Source organism: Apis cerana, linkage group LG1 (genome assembly GCF_029169275.1).
Source record: "Apis cerana isolate GH-2021 linkage group LG1, AcerK_1.0, whole genome shotgun sequence".
NCBI classification, from domain to species: domain Eukaryota; kingdom Metazoa; phylum Arthropoda; class Insecta; order Hymenoptera; family Apidae; genus Apis; species Apis cerana.
Window position 1 is genome coordinate 23,954,493 of NC_083852.1, and position 16,314 is coordinate 23,970,806.

Here is a 16,314-nt window from a genome sequence, read left to right on the forward strand (position 1 = left end):
TTTCCTCCATAAAAGTCGAGACCGATCGGGGGGGAAAAAACGCCTCCAGGAAACGTCGATACGCGTCGTCGTATCGCTTTATTTCCCGAATACCGGAAAACTGTCACTGCGAATAATAATAAAAAAAAAAAGGGGGGAAAAAAAAGAAATTGAGAGAAGGGACAAGGAACGTCTGCGATAATTGGGAGAGGAAGGGAGAAGGAGGAGGGGGGACAATCCTGTTTGTAGATGGCTTCGATCAATCAATAAACGATGATATTGTTTCGCGATGGTATCGCGATGCAACGCACGATGGCCGAGCGCAGGTGAACGTGACAGGTGTCAATTTCGAGGTGACCCCGGTGTGTGTCAAGGAAATTTTGCTCGCCATCGAGGTTAAATTACGCGTGCTCCAGGTTCTTGGATCCAGTGATTCGAATTCCAACTGGAATACATTCGACGTTAGTTATTTGGAAATTCGACGAATTTAGAATCGATGTTTTTCGAAGAATGGACGAAAAAAAATTTGTCACCGATGGTGAGTTCTTCAGAAGGAATCAACGAAAAATTGTCATCCATGTTAAATTACTCGAGCTATCGCATCTCCTTGGATCTTGGACGCGATTCGAATTTTCTATCATATTCGTTTGTTTTAAATGCAATGGAACTTATTCGTCGTTAGCTCGTTGAAGATTAATTTCGAATTTAAAGACGAGTTTAAAGTCGATTTTTTTCCAAAATAAAAATTGTCATCGATAAATTCATAACATTCGCCATTTCGAATATAAAATCATATTTTTCTTTCAATAAGAATCAATAAGAAAAATTGTTATTGTTGACGTTAAATTACGCGTGATACTATGATGATAAGGAATATTGGAAGATTAATATAAACAAAGCTAAACTTCGTCAATGACTGAAATGTCATTGATGCTGTCTATTGGGAGATATTAAACAGAAATTTAAACAGAAACATTCATAAGTTTCTTCGATAAAATTGAAAAATACCAACAACGAGTTAAATGGTACAATCGTATTGAAATTCATTCGACTATTATACAAGAAACAAATACGAATGATAAAGGATCGTTCGTTTTGCATGGAATTTTGTAAATAGAATTTAACGAAAAAGAAGAATAATCGATTCTCAGCCTCGAATCGGGTTCAAATAGACGAAATTTTAAATTGAACTTTTATCGAAAATTCGCGAAGATAGAAGGATAAATCGAAGCGATTAAGAAATTTTCGAGGATAATTAATTTTCGAACGAGCATCGAAACGTTTTTTTGTCGAAAAAGAAAAAGAAGAAGAAGAAAAAGAAGAACGTAACGAATATTGGATTCAACGACGATTTCATTCTCCGTTTCGTATACATTAATAATACAATGCAAAGAAGAAAAAAAAACGAAGAAGATAAATCGAGCAAAGAAAAAACACCGCTCGTTCTTCTTGTTGACACGATATCGTTTTCCCGATGGATCGCTGATCAACGGGGATTATCCAATCTTTGTTCAACGAGTTTAACCCTTGGGTGATCGGTGATCATAGGATAGGAAATCACGAATCGAAATTTTCTACGATCCTCGGTAAACTCGACTTTTCTTAACAATTAACTTGGAAACGCGTGACAATTTCTCCAGAAATCCTTTGTTGTCAAAAGGATTTAATTTACAACCGAGTTGTATATATTTAATATACACACGTGTGCCGTATACCAGCGCGTTGTTCAACAATGGTAACCCGTAGAGGGTTAACGGTATTTATATTTATGTACGGTTGAAATACGATTTAAACGGTACGCAATCTTAATTTACGATCCACCTCGATCAGGAAATTCATGATACACATACAAACCATAACGCGTAATTCCAAAATGGAATAGAAATAAATCCTCTAAGGCTTAAAAAAAAAAAAAAAAGAAGATAATTCGATATTCTATTTAGACCTGTTATATACATACATATATACATATATATATATGCCGAATGCTTCTTCCTTCAAGCGATCAAAAAAGCCGTGATCTGCGTCGCGAATCGACGACGAATTTTCTCCGCGGGGAGAGAAAAAGCGGTTAACGCGAGAGAAAACTTCTTCTCGTTATCGTCCGTGTAACGAGTCCATCTCTCGTGTATACCGCACCAAGGATGCCGGGGACACCTCTCCTCTCCCTCGCCCCTCTACGCCCGCCATCGGCTCCGCTTCGATCAATTTCCACGCGGAGCGCAAAGAATTGCGCTTCCGCCGTCGTCGAACCCGCTGTCACCGCTCTCTCTCTTTCTTTCTCTCTCCCTCCTTCCCCCTCCACCCTCCATCGCATCTGCGTCAATTACAGACGAACTTGGCCGGTTCTCCTCTCCTCGGGGAGAGAGGAGGAAGGAGGCGAGAGAGGAAGATAGAAGAAGAAGAGGAACGAGTCGCGTCGAGACGAGGAGAAGATTGGAAGAAGCAGGAGGAGGAACTTGGTAGATATATATACATATATATATATATACATACATATATACGTGGCAAGGAGAGGACCTCGGGATCTTGATGGTTTCGCTTTGCAGAGGCGACGGTTACGAGGTGCGTTGGTGTGCGGGTCCGAGAGAGGAGCGGGCCGGCGAGAACGGGCGGGCGGAGAGACGGCAGGGGGGAGGAGGACGGAGATGGAGAGTCGCGGAGAGGCGGTGGAGGGTGACGGAGATGGAACGAAGGGCGGCGGTGCGGGAGGGGGCACGGAAAAAGGGAGGAAAAAAAAGAGAGACAGGTACGCGTAGAAGGAGAAATATACAGGCAACGCTTGGAGAGCACACGGGCGACCGGAGAGCGAGAGCGAGATATGGAGCGAGAGAGAAAGAGAGAGATGTGGTCGCAGGAGGCGGTGGAAGTGGAGGAGGAGTAGCAATCAATACAGAGCCACCGGAGCAAAACCATCCCTCGACTTCTATCTCCCTCTCTCCACCCGTTGCTCCATCGTTTTCGCGCTCTATCTATATCTTGCTCCGTCTCCCTCTCTCGCCCGTTCGCTATCGCGCCTTCCTCCGTCTTCCTCCGTCCGTTTACCACCCTCCCCCTCTCTATCCGTCTTTCTCCTTCTCTCGCTCCGCGTGCACCCCTAACTGCCACGAATACGACGGTTATATGGATGCTATAGAGCGTCGCTAACAGGGACTTTCCTATGCTTCCACTCGCCTCTCTCTCTTTCTCACTCCGCGTCTATCGCGTATAACGCACACACGCGCGCGATCCGGTTCCGTGGAGAGCGCCCGTTTCTGGCCTGTGTGAGAGCACGCCATCTCTCTCCGTTTCTCTGTTTCTCCGTGTGGTAGTTACCTGCGATTATGAGCGATCGTGCGTGCGCCAGCAGCGGACCAGATACGCTCGTTCCGTGAGCGAAACGAGGTTTGGATTTGGCTCGACGAGACGAGACGAGACGAGGGTTTCTCGTCTGAAATATACAGAGAGGAGGGGACACGGCGACAATGATTCGGCTTTTCTTTTCTCTTTTTCGCTTTGCCACGTGAAAAATCCCTACCTTTTTAATTTTACAAATAAGCTTCGTAAGCTCGATTTCAATTTTTTCGTATTCTACTACTTCTCGCAACAAGATAAGAATTATACAGATCGAAGAAGGAAAAGAGAGAAAATGAAGACATTGTTCGTCAACAGGAGGAACAATACCGAGTTCTCGAACCGATAATTACGCAGCGCGGTTCGATGCTATTCGCATAATTCAAGGGCGAGGAGAAAGGTTCGCTCGGTTGGACGTTCACGATCCCCGTGAACTTGGATCACCGCAACACCGTGGACCTTGACTCTCTCTCTAGCTAAACGCTTCGATCATTGCGTAAATTACCTTTCGTTCGATCTCGACGACCACGTATATACCACGTAAATAAACATTAGCTCGACCGTTTACTCGAGGAAAATTGAAATTCCTTATTAATAAGATTGGAATTATTCCATTGACGGAGTAAAAGTCTCTATTATTCTGAAAATCGATGGCAATTTTCATTCGCGATCGAGCCGCTCGACGATTATCGAAATTATCGAACGAGCGAAATGATCGATTTATTTAAAAAGGAAGAAGGAAAAACGAGGAGGAATACGAAACAGGGATAATTACGAGAAGATACGGAAGATACTCACGATTAATTACAGGACCTCAACTCATAGTAAAAGCCGACTCCACGAGGCCCCATCACACCTGAAACAGAGAAATACGTTTCCTCCATTAATATTTCCACCATCGTCGAGCCGTCTCCTACGCGATCCCTCGACCAATTACAATGCAAACACGCGTTAGGAAGTCACTCCGTCACATCTGTTCACCCAACAGTTTTCCAGTCGTTCGTTACCCACCGTTTCGCGCCATTATATTTCCCCGATTGATTCTCTTCTCCTTCTCCTCCTCGCGAATTTAAGCAAGGATCAGTCGTCGTGGAGATTTTCCCTCCCCTGGATTTAAAAAAGAATTTAATCGAAAATTGGAAAGATCAACGAAACAAAGAGTTGGTTTCTCGGTACATTATTTATGGAAAACGGTTAAAATGAATATTAAAGCTGCACGCGATCGGGCGAATACGCCGATAAACAATACGTTACAACGCTCGCGCACGATCCTTCGATTTGAACAGGTTTAACGTATCGATTTCCCATGCTGGATATCAATGAATGAAACAGACGTGCTGTTTACGTGCAACAAGGTATACAATAGTGTGCGCACGATTATCGCCATTCATATTCACGTAGCATCCATTTCGCGGGGGATTACAAGCGAAACTACTCCTGATAAATATTTATACGCGATGGAACGGCGCGGCGTATGCAACCGAGGGTAAATGTTTAATTTCATCGTGTTGCAGAAGTTGGCGGTGCAAACAGACCAAGTTCCCGTTTCCGGGGGAGAGAAAGTTAAAGGATCACTAATATCGAAACGGTATAGGGAAAATTGGTGGACGTCGAAGGAAACTGTCCAACGCCGGTGTTGCGTTTCGAAGAGAAGATGGCCGCTGTGATCACGGACGCGAATATCCTTGGTAATTAATATTCGATACTTGAAAATAATAAATAATCGAAATTCTGAAATCTTGTTCTCAAACTCGTTCGAGGAATATCCTTCCTTCCTTCCTTCCTTCCTTTCTTCCTTCTTTCCTTCGTTCGGATCGTATTAACGAACGAAAGTAATACCGCGAACGCAGTGAATTGATTTGAAAGGCGAGCGAGGGGCGTAATATTCGTCGAGGGTCAGCCAGTCGTCCGTGTATCGGCGTTCGTTAATACGAAATCAATATTACCAACCGGCCGCCTCCGTCGTCTCCGTTTTCGACGGCCGTTCGAACGTTTCGTCCCGCCAACGATACGAGACCGCGTTCTCGATCGAGTTCTCCTTCCCTTCCGGAAGCGGACGAGTCGTGGCCAAAGTCGCCTTTTCGTGGAAATTTCGAATGTGTATTCGTCCCGATTCGAACATCAAGGTGGAGATATAAAGAGCGCGGGATAGAGCTCGCCGCTGCGCGAGAGGAAAGACATAAATTATTGCTTTCTCTCATTTATAGATGTCAGGGGAAGGGAGGGGAGGACTTTTTTCGCTATAAAAATAGTCGTACGGAAGATGGTAATCTATTTTAACGGTTTAAGAAAACGATTCTCTTTTCGCAAACAAAAAAGTTTATTTTGTATTATTTTAATAGATATATTTATGTAGCAAGCATCGATTAAGAACGAGAAAGTTTCGAAGAATTTCAAAGGAGGCGATAATTAACCGAATCCCAATGGATGGCGTCGGAATGAGCCGCCGAGGTGTATAAAATTCAACGTTTGAAAAGAACGAGGAAGAGGAAAATTGAATGGCTCGGCCGGATAAATAGCTACTTTATAAATAGCCCGGTTCTGGCGCATTACGCATCGGCGAATGGCTAATAAATACGCGGAAAATTTAGTGGCCGAAGATTTACATCGTTGGCGCGTTAAATAGAATTCCCTGTCGTTATAACTTCTTTCTGCCCCGATATTGAGCTTCCACTCTTTCGACCCGTTACCCCAAAACGGAACACCACACCGACAGATACCGATCTATCCGTATTTTCGCCGTGATTTTCCAACCGTTTTAAAACCGGCCGCCGATAAATCTCGGCCGAAAATTGTGAAATGCGCGGGAATCGAAAGATTGCCTCGGTCGATAATGCAATTTCAACGCGGCAAATTTAATTACCCTTAAATCGCGAACACGGAATTACATCGTTTCGTAACCTCGTACTCGTTCATACGAGTTCACCAAGGTATTAATAAATTGATGTATAGAAAATTGGTGGAGCGATGAACGGGTATCTCCCACCGTCTGGATATAATCCAAATTTTAACCAAATTACCGGAGGCAAGGGTGGAGATTGGGACGCGATGTACCGTCACGTAACGGTATTACGGGAATGGGCTCTAATTTCTCGCACGACGCCACAAGAAATCCGCGGCAATTTCGCGGAACACGTCCTCGATATTCGCACTCGTGCGAACCTTCAACGGGGATTTCGATTACGCGAAACGGCAAGCGTATAAACCCGTTCGAATTTCGAAAGCCGAGCAGAAAAGTTTTGAATTAGAAAATTTGAAAATTAAAAGTGGAAGCGTCGAAAATTTAAGAGGTTCGCCACGACGACCGAGTTTCGAGCCTATGCATCTCGAAGAAGCGGCACGAACTCGGCCACTCGACTAATCGAATCACGAAACTAACTCATTTGCGTTAATTGGAATGGTGGTGGTTGACAGGGTTGGTTCGGTCACGAGTTCGATTCGTATCGAGACCGGGGGAAAAGATGCGTTTGTTTAATTAATTGGCTCCCTTTGAACCACTTTCCCCGTACCGACGAACGATCACCCAGGATTTTGACGCGTCTGCGCTTCCTCCATCGATTATCAAGTATCGCTAATTAATCGTCGTCCCGTCCATCCACCAAAATTCTAACTCGATATAAAATCTGTTACTTTTAAAAAAGAAACAAGACTCTTTTTTAATCATTATTATTGTCGTTATTATCCCATTTCAAATAAAAAATAAATCGAAAGAAACGTCAGGACGATATATATATATATATATATATATATTGGAAATCCGCAAAAAGGAAGATTAATTATTATTAGTACAATTATTTATCTAGTCTATTCGAGCGTTGCGGTAATTCGAGGCGTTTGTTACTGTTAGAGGCGTATGCATTATTCATACGTTATGCAAATCGGAATTGGCGTGGCCGCGCCGTGTGAACGCGTTACGCGAAAAATACGATAATGCGTGGCCCGAGAATATACGCCGTGTCGCCTGAAATGAACGAAAGTAGTTTGTTCCAGAGGACGCTGTTCGCGCGTTTATGCAATTAGTCTTGGAAAATCCCCTCCCCGTTAATCTTTATCCCGTGTTTCCCTTTCTTCCCGCCTCCTTTCGATCTATTTTCCTTTTTTCCCTTCTTTCTCCTTTCATTCTTTTCCCTCTCTTTTCCTCTCTTTCCCCTTCGTTACATGGCGATTCGGGAGCGGAGGTGGAGCCGCGCACAATTAATTGTCGCGCGAAAAATAATTCCCGTTGCGTTATTGTTTCGCGAATATAAAATCGGTGGAAATAAAATCGAGGAAACGTTATATAACGATGTTTATATAACAAATCGTTAAAAAGCCATCGGGCTACGATTTTCCGTAAAAAGCAGAAAATATGGGTCATATTTATGCCCAGTCACCGATATACATATATACATATATACTTGTTTTAAATTCTCCTCGATCGGGGGGAGAAATTTTTTTTTTTTTTTAATCGTCATTTCGCGATTCGTGTAACGAGATTTAAAAAAAAAAACACGAATAGATCATATTTCGGGTAATCCGTCTATACTCCGATGTCGAAACTCGACGTTCCGAGTATACAGTTTCGTTCGTTTCTATCGATATTTATCGAATATTAAAATAATTTTGCTCCCACCCGTAACAGTTGAAAGAACACAAACGCTTCGAGTAATTAGAGATGCACCTTGCCCTCGTAACTTTATACACGTTTGGAAGGGTAACCGCGTTAACCGAGCCACGTGTCGTCGTCACAATGAATACCACGCACGTGAATTTTCAAAGTGTTTAACCCTGTATACGTTCATTAACAATCGGTTCGAGATACGAATAATTACGTAAAAACGTTAGCAACCTTCCTCGAAAATTGAAAAAATTTAATTCCCCTTTTTTAACCCTTTTCAGGGACACGCTATCAAAGATTTGGATACTTTCAAAGCAGTGATGATCGAGTCGAGTGAAATATTATCGCTGTTTCATCGACAAAATTTTCGAATAATTTTAATCCAAAGAAAATTATCGCTATCGTTCCCTGTGACGATCGATAATCGTAAAGAGGGAAGGTCGGCGCAAAAGAAAAAAGAAAAAAAAGAAAAAAGGAAATAAAAAAGGAAAATGACGGGACACGATAAATGTTGAAATAACAGAAGAGAATAAAGATGCAAAAAGGTGAGGGGGCGGTTCAACGTTCCCCGGGAGCGTAATATATCGCGCGAGTGCAACGAGAGACAGAGGCTGAGTCATCGATATAACTTGACGCGCGCACACACAAGCGTGGAGCGCATGGCCGCCACCACTACAATCCCATTCATAAACATAAAGGCCGACTTACGCACACCGACGCGCACGTGCGCCTATTAAAGGACCGTATGTAAATGCGCGCACACGTGCGCCCGCGCACGTGTACCTGTGCGTCACTTTGCCGTGAACTTTCGCCTAGCTAGAGCTTTCCGACGAATTTCATTCAAAAGCTTCCACCTCTAATCGTGGAATGTGCAAATTGCCAAGGAATTGCTGCAATTTACTTGCGGAAGATTGATTATCCTTTTACGCGAGTTTTCTTTTTTTTAATTAGGAACGAAAATTCGTTTCGAATTCCGCGGATAATGCACGAATTTGTTCGATGATAATGCAACAGAGATATATAAAATATTTATTAGATATTTATTCGCGAGCATTGTTGAGTCTAGAGATTAAAACGTAATTACAAAGTTGGTATGCAAAAATGTCGGTTAAGGTTATTTGTTGAAGTTTGCGTTAAACGGAACGAGTGAAATCGCTTTATCTTCGCGCCGCTGTCGCAATTCATTACATCTAACGCGAATTTATAAGTTAATAAACAAGGTTTAATCGACGTTTTCGCGTACCATCTTTTCTATTTATTTAAAATCGATCCTCCACGGAATCGTATATCCCACGAATATATCAACACTCCGTGTAATGGATAAGTATATCGAGTACAAGTGAATCGTATTCACGAGTGAGTCTTGAACATGAGATACATAAAAATATACTATATTTATTAGAAATACGTTCGTTTATTAGATTGATGTTAGACAAATGTCGAATTAATAATAGTGGAGTGTATTTAAAGATCATAGAATCGTAATAAAAGTTCGCTGACACGAAAGTTGGATGTGAATCTCGGTGGTAAAAGTTCCGAAACCATTTCAAGTACAATATAACTTCTAACTTTATCATAGCAATCGGAGTAACGATAAATACCCTTTTCAACTTTCACGTTCTCTTCAATCACCATAAACACTTGCCAACGCTTAACGAACCACTGAAAAACGGTGTAAAAAGCAATATAAAAAAACATCAAATCCAATGAACGTATCACCCTACAAAGTCGCAACTTTTGAAACACGTGGTTAATTTTCCACGACGGCCATAAGAATCTCTCAACTTCTCATATTTCTTTTTTTTTTTATTCGTTTAAATTAAATTCGTAACTTACACCACGCGAAACGGCACATAATAAAAATTCAATTATATATATATAATATATATATATATATTTACGATTAATAAGTAAACTTATCGATTCGTCAAAGCATAAAAAGTACAATAAAAGAAATAACCGCTTACGATAAATCGCCAAGAACGATGTATTACTCGCACTGGAACGAAGGAAAATACACCGAAAGAAGAAAAAAAGAAAAAAAAGAGAGAAAGAACAAAAGGAAAAACAGACGACAAAATGAAACACTTGAACGCTTGTTAGGTAGAATTAACTTAGGTTATGCGAATAAATTTTTACGTAACGTTAACTATCGCAGCTAACGTTCGCTATAATTTAATCCCTTTTGTTTAACTGACGCGTAATGTGGGACATCCACGCACACATGGAAACGCGTGATACAGCGTGCACACAGGTAAGAGACGAGCAAATTGCCCGCTCTCTCGCTCGCGAAGAAAATACATAACCCTCTACTATTCCGCCTGAGTCTGCCATCGTGTGTGTGCGTGCGTGTATGTGGGCGCGCGGACGCACGCGCGTTCACGCGCCCGTGTGCGTGCACACAGGCCACACGTATACCCCCGGCCATGTTATTCATCCGTCGGCTACGTACGAGTAAATATACGTATACACGGACCTGGTGCGTGGATAGACGTGTGCGTTTACACACGACCTTCCTCGTGTATACGGGTATCTGGGTCAGTGTCTTCCTCGAGAGTAGCTTTTCGAGCCTCGATTCGGCGTTCCCGCCTCGATTTTCCTTGATTTTGTAAACGTGCCTCTCTCGTTTTTTTCTCTCTCTCTTTCTCTCTCTCTCTCTTTTTTTTTCGTTGCCAAGGTCACTCTCCTCTGTGATTCCCGCACAACGTTTCCGTTTGTCCAAGTACCGCCGAGTTTTTATCTCCTTTTTTTCTTTTTTCGTTCGTGTTCCACTGGCTATTTTTCTTTCTCTCTCTCCCCTTCTCTCTCTTTTTCTTTATTTGTTTTCGACCGCTGAGCGGAATGGATTTGTTTGGTGAAACACGTGGCAGAGAGGAACGAACGTCGACGATTTCGCAACGATTTCGAAAAGCGTGCTCCTTCTTCTGGATAAATTTTCGTCTCGAAGCGAATTCGAGAGAGATCGAGGAGCATCGGTTGGGGAGGGAAGGGGGCGTACGATGACCGAACTGTGGGACTCGAACGAGCGACGTCATCGAGGATCGATTCGAACGAAAAAGAAAGAAAAAGGTGACATTCTCGAGGCGAAGGCGAAGCAATAAAAATAAGTGCACGAAAATAGTGCTTGCAAAATATATCGTTTCGCAGCGGCGAACGCTGCGTTACGTAATAACAATAACAATAATAATAGAAAATACGTATAAACCTGTTATCATCGTAATGATAGCTGCGTTGTTCCATCGTGGAAGCATCGGTAACCCCTCCCCCTGCCCCCCGCCGCGTGGCCCAATTGTTAAACCGCGTCAATCATGGTTCGTTAAAATGGCGGCTCCCAACCACCGCCCAAGAATACGATATTATCAGGCCGGTTAAGCAATCACGGTAATAAGCACGAATTAATTCCCAACGAGCAACACCTCTCTCGTTGCACGGCAATCGGACACGTCTTGCCGTAATCGCCTCTCGCAGTATTCGCGGCGATTGAGCAATGTGGGTGAAGGCTAATGGCCGACCTCAAAGTTTTAATCGGCGATTTTCGCGGGGAGGGCAACACCCTCCCCTCCGTATTCCCTTCTCTCCACTCCTGCGTCCAGCTTCGTTCGCGCGAAAAAGAAAGGGGGAAAAGATAAAAATGGAAAATGGTCGGGGATTTCTTTACGAGGCCGCCGAGTTCCGTTAAAAAACTGTCAGGCGGAATGAATTTCACGAAAGGCGGGGGGAACGTTCGAGAGACGTTAATATCGCGTGGCTTCAAAAATGGGCGGCCATTGATGGCCGAGTTACTGCTGCGTGGACGGTGTTTTAACGCTTTCTTGGCTTATTTTACTACTCGTTCAAGAATGTACGCGAAAAGTATTAATCGTACGGTTACTATCTCCTTCGTTTTGTACAATTTCTCGATGAATGAACCTCTTTGGTGAATGAACCTCCCTCTCCCTTTGCATATTGCGAATGATAAGTGTTTAAGGAAGCGTGCGGGAGGTCAAGTGGCTGTTTAATATACGAGGACCTGTTTCGAGCGCGTCTCGATGAATTCTGAGGGTAATTTTGGAATCGGCGGCGCGATCGAACGAATCGAACGAATTTACATCATTCAAAAAATTTAATTCTTGCGTTTCGTTCGAGATGACGAGGTTTTTTATCCGACAGAATTTTACTGGAGTAGCAAGAAAGGAGGGGGGGAGGGAAACGAGTCCCTCGGCGGTACGTCATCGTCGGCGGCAAATAAAAATAATTATTTAGGACGGATTCGAGCCGAAGATGGCGAAGCCAGCGGCGATGGAAATTCAATCGCGTGGGTCGATTAAAAGCAGCCGGATTCAAAGGGAAACCCGGCTGGCTGCGGATTGAAACGTGGCGAGGTTTCGCACCTGTACGCACGTTCCAGTTCTCAGAGTCGCACGGCCCACATTTCGCCTTGTCGCCAACGATCGAGCGCGTTTCTCTCTCTCTCTCTCTCTCTCTCCCCGGATCCGGCCGCGCATCTTGCTGCGGCCAAAATGCGCAGCGTCTGCCGATGTAACGAACCTCGGGTAAAAATAGCGACTGGAGAAAAAGAAAACACTGAGAATTCCTCACCGAGTATCGGTATTCCGAAAATAATCTAATCTAGTCTTTCTCGAACTGTATTTCCACCGGCAGGGAGCAAAGTTTTGTTCAAAATTGTTGCATCCAGCGTCGAGAAGAAGCTCGCGATTCGAAAATTCAATAACCTCGACTTTCACGAACGATCTAGAAGGACTCGAGAGATCGGTCGATGATTAAAAAGCGGGGACTCCTCTCGTGTCAAGATGGAACGAAACTGGCGGAAGTTACGCAGTGAAAACGGGTGAACGGTATTGCCTATAAATCAGGCCGCTGTTGCCCTCCTTGGTCTTTCGCTCTTTCCTTTCTCTCCCTTTTGTGTGCCGACTTCTCTCCGTCTCTCTGTCTCCCTCTCCCTCCCTCCGAGCCGCCGTCCCACATTTTCCTCACGAGAAAGAGAGTGGAGGATCGATCGATCGGTCGAAACGATCGTATGTAGGTACTATTACGATCTGTGTCTCTGGACGAGAAACGGGCAAGTTGCATCCGACTCTGTAGAAGAAACGGGGCTCGACTCGATGCGACTCGACGTGTAATGAATGGATACAATAGCGCAATCGATAATTCGAATGGTAATAATAATAACGTATACAGCCTACTACCGTATTACGAAACGATCTTTGAACAGGGATTATCGGTTATTGTACACGGTAACCTGAATTTCGCAGGTGTGTGAAATACTGCATCGTAGGATCGAGAGACGTTGGAGCGACGAATGGTATCAATTACGTATCGAGAATAATGATTCGAATGCGATTTGCCCCGAGGAAACGCCGTAAGATCGGTCGAAAAGCTTTTCCAATTCGAGTTGGAACGAGTAACTCTACCCATTTCTATCTGCACGATACAAAGAATTCCCATCGTCGTGGAATAAAATATCGAATAAAAATTGTTTTCAAAACATCGTGCGCGTTTACCAACCGGATAATACAATACCATTGGAAAACTAACTCTAACACCGCGTAGAATGAAAAAAAAGAGAAAGAGAAGGAGAGAGAGAGGGAGAAAGAGAAGAATCGACAGGAGAGATGTAAAAGGCTCGTAAAAGTTGAATGATGGGGATGGAAAAGCTTGAATTACCGAAGTTGAATGGTTACGATGTAACTGACGGTATAAACGCAACAATTCATCGAGTAATACCGTAATTAAATTACAAAACATTTTCACGACGACCATTAAACATTCACCTTCGAACAATCTCGTACAAACGAGAGTCAAACTCGATAATGCCTCCTCTGTTTCGGTTTTTTCCTCCTATAGACGTGCATCTACCTCCAATCTGCTCATTACTTTTCTCTCTCTTTTTTTCTACTATTTCTCTTTCTCGTTATTTTTCGCTTCTACTCCCCTTCTTCTCCCTCCCTTCCTCTTTTTCCTCGTTTGTTTTATTTCTTTCTTTTCTTCTTTTTTTTTTTTTTCCCCCCCATTCCTTACACGGGGGACAGCTATGCGTCAACTCGATGGTAATTACATTGGCCGCGATACGTTTTAATTCCACGAGTCGTACTGCGCCCGCTTCGTAACTCCATTATTATTAATTTGCGTGATTTTTCGTATCGGATTATATATACGTGGGAACAAAATTCGCCGACACCGTGCCGGAAATCCGTCGCAATCGGATAACGCTCGCGCGCGTTACGCTTCACCCATCGACGCCTACTACACCTACTACACCCGCGCCATTAATTTAATTATACGGTAATTTGTGAAATACCGACAGCCTTCTTTGCCCTCCTATTTCATCGCTTTACACGTTGCTCTTCCCTTTCTTTTTTTTTTTTTTTTTCACCTCGAGTAATAACGTGCCCTTTTTCTTTCTCTCTCTCTCTCTCTCCATTCTTGTTATCGGATTTTTGTTTTTAAAATATACCGGAATTATTTAAAATATTGGGACGAAGCGAGAGGTAAAGCGAAGCTGGTAAAAATATATACCGGATTATCTTCTTTATATACACGATCGTCCGTGCGAAAATCTTTGTACGTCGTTCTTGTGATCGAAACGAAATAATGCTACAAAATGTTCGTCAATTTTTTAATTTTTGGAATTCTCGCTATTATCGCTATTCTTCTTCGATTTTCTCCTCGTTGAACGATGACGCGCGGTGCAAGAAAAGAAATTCAGAAGATTTTCGTGTACATCCGTAATCTCGTATTTTAACAGAAAAATGGAGAAACGTATATTTTACGTTCAGGATTTAATTCTCATCGTGAGATTCGAACGATATACCTGACAACGACGTATCCGCGATTCCAAAGGGGCGGGGGAGGAAGGGGAGGATCGATTTGGATCGTGTTCGATCGTCTCTTGGCCAGGTAACCGATTGCGTCACGTCTCTTGAAATACGTTCAGCCGATTACATTGAAGTCAAGTGGAATCCGTTCCTAGCCGGAAGACAAAGAACGCTATCTATCCTTCGAAAACTCGAGACTCGTGTTCAAGGTTTGGAACGAAGTATTTTAACGCGATTGCATCGAATCATACGTGACGATAAGTAACATTTCGCAAAAACATCGCGACAAAACACCTTGAATATTTTACAATAATTTGTTAACGGGTTAAAAAAATTCAGAGGTTCCAATTCCAAGTTTCAAACCTGAAAAAAACTCAGAATATCTTTCTTCTTTTTTTTTTCCCCCCCTCCCCTCGCTTTTTTCCACGGAAATTTTCCACGCCGATGCGAAAAGTGTTTAATAAATAAAACATAGCGTCTAGACTCTCCAGAAATTTCCAATTCCTAAAAATTCGGATCGAGCGTTTAACGTAACTCGAACTTTTTCGCAGGTAAGAGAACTTTGGTGAAATATAAAAATCAAGGGTCTCTCCACGTACACGAGATACGAACTACAACTTGCTTTCACCGATCCTCGTGATTTAATCGTTCCGTCGACCAAGTTCTTTCTTCTCCTTTCTTCTTTTTTTTCTTCCCCCTTCCTCCCTCCCCCTCGCCCCTCCCCCCACTCCCGAAAATGAAACCTGAAATCCACGGCACGCAAACCGGCCCGCATTCACAGCCGAAAGTTTCGACGTTAGTTTGGCCAACTTCATATTATGTACCGTACATAGGGTAACAAGTTCACCAGCGACGCTTAGGCAACCAACAGTTCTCGAAGAAATTCGAAGAATAAAGTACAGTTGCGGAAAGTCGGACCCTTTCCATTTTCATTCACTCTCTCTTTCATCGAGCGGGGCTTTTTTTTTTTTTTTTTTTTCTTTTCATTCTCTTCGCGTCTCTCTTTCGAATCGAGCTTTTTTCACACCAGATCCAGATAAATTCTTGAAACAACAAACGAATATCCATACCCATAACCTCTTAAGCGTTAGCATACTCTCGTTTACAGTATCGATCCGGTGCTATTCGGTATTTTACGATTCCATTTGATGTCGCTTCTGGTTACCTCACCCGTGCAATTTTACTTTTAACTTTTAACCTCCTCTAACTGGCGGGGATCGGTAAATCGTTTTATCGAATACTTCGAGTATTTTTCCTCGAAGGCGTAACGATATCTTTATAACTACAGAAATCTATAGTATAGTATATAAATCCCAACGTATTGTAACGAAGCTTCTTTTCATTCATACCGATTAATTCCTATCCTCGAATAAGATAAATATCTCGAAGCATAAATCTTACCTTTCTAATAAATCTAAGATCTACGGCAAAGCGTCGTATCATTGAACATAACCTAAAACCACTCGCGTCCAATAGTTTTCGTTATTCGTACGATTAATCATTTGCTTCGCAAATACGTTAAACTATCTCCAAATCGTGAATCTTATCTTATAATGACAATCTTCTAACGAAACCAAAATTTATTGCAAA

General features: G+C 42.8%; 1 protein-coding gene and 1 long non-coding RNA gene across 12 annotated transcripts in view; one reads left to right on the forward strand and one right to left on the reverse strand.

Moving 5' to 3' along the window:
- The window catches only part of LOC108002081 (bromodomain adjacent to zinc finger domain protein 2B), a 136,191-nt gene that overhangs the window by 51,672 nt on the left and 68,205 nt on the right, over nucleotides 1-16,314 (reverse strand). For all 11 annotated transcript variants that reach the window (XM_062086785.1, XM_062086759.1, XM_062086768.1 and 8 more), the window contains one exon: nucleotides 4,111-4,168. The gene's annotated coding sequence lies outside the window, so the exon portion shown is untranslated. The remainder of the gene's footprint in view (nucleotides 1-4,110; nucleotides 4,169-16,314) is intronic.
- Nucleotides 255-9,415, forward strand: LOC133667788 (uncharacterized). The gene is made up of 3 exons (XR_009833391.1): nucleotides 255-517; nucleotides 4,827-5,000; nucleotides 8,191-9,415. It is a non-coding gene; the product is annotated as an uncharacterized LOC133667788 (long non-coding RNA).